The sequence below is a fragment of the Pteropus medius genome, unplaced genomic scaffold (assembly GCF_902729225.1).
Source record: "Pteropus medius unplaced genomic scaffold, Ma_sr-lr_union100, whole genome shotgun sequence".
Lineage (NCBI taxonomy): Eukaryota > Metazoa > Chordata > Mammalia > Chiroptera > Pteropodidae > Pteropus > Pteropus medius.
Window position 1 is genome coordinate 2,165,393 of NW_024349141.1, and position 970 is coordinate 2,166,362.

A 970-nucleotide genomic window follows, 5' to 3' on the forward strand; every position below is an offset into this window, starting at 1 on the left:
TTTTCTTGAAACCTGGAGTTCTTTCAGCCACCTCTGACAGTTCCGAATTAAATATAAAAACAGGCTCCCTTAGAGTGAAAGAGAGCAGTAAGAGTGGAAAGCAGTTACAAAGAAGTTTTATTACTATGAAATCTCACAAATGAGTTCTCATTATGAGATTCAACTAGGTAGTTTATTCGTCACATTTCTGGCCTCACCCCAGACCTACCCCATTAAATTAAAATCTCAGGGGCTAAGATCCAGAAATCTGCATTTTTAATCAGCTGCACAAAAGTTTCTGTACACTGAATTATGATCAACAGAACTAAGAAATTATTCTAACAACATTCACAATGATGGAGTAGTCTTGTTTGGGCTTGTGTAGAAGTTAAAGCCTTTTTTCGTAAGATTGTAACTAGAACCACAATGGGTATAGCTGAAGTGTGATGGATATTTTTCCATCCTTGTTAATAGAATAATAAGACAGTGAACCACTTAAAAAAAACTCATCAGGTGACACTTGTAGAATATTTAGGATATTGTGATATATTTGGGCTCTGATAACTCTTTTTTTTTTTTTGGTTGAGTTTAAATGACAGAAAAAGTTGGAAGCTAATTTTATTTAGAGTAGGGTTTTCTCCTCTTAGCTCAAAGCCTAATAATTTTTAAAGGGTCTCAAATAACATTCTCAAACTGAGATTGGATTTACTTAAATGCCAGTTCAAATTTAGACTCCTTCCTATCTTTTCAGCTCCTATTTGCCTCATTCACACTTGACTCTTCACCAAGTTCTAACCTGTCTGGGACTTGGAATCCTCATCTGTAAAGTGGGAATAATAACAGAGCATACCAACTACTGTTTTTATGAAAATTAACAATAGCAGCTAAAACTTAATCTCTGAATTTCCTTCTTATGCTGTAACCACTAAGGGTGCAACTCATCCTCATCAACATCTAGGAAATTGGCTAGAAGACTTCTTTCTTTTCTTTC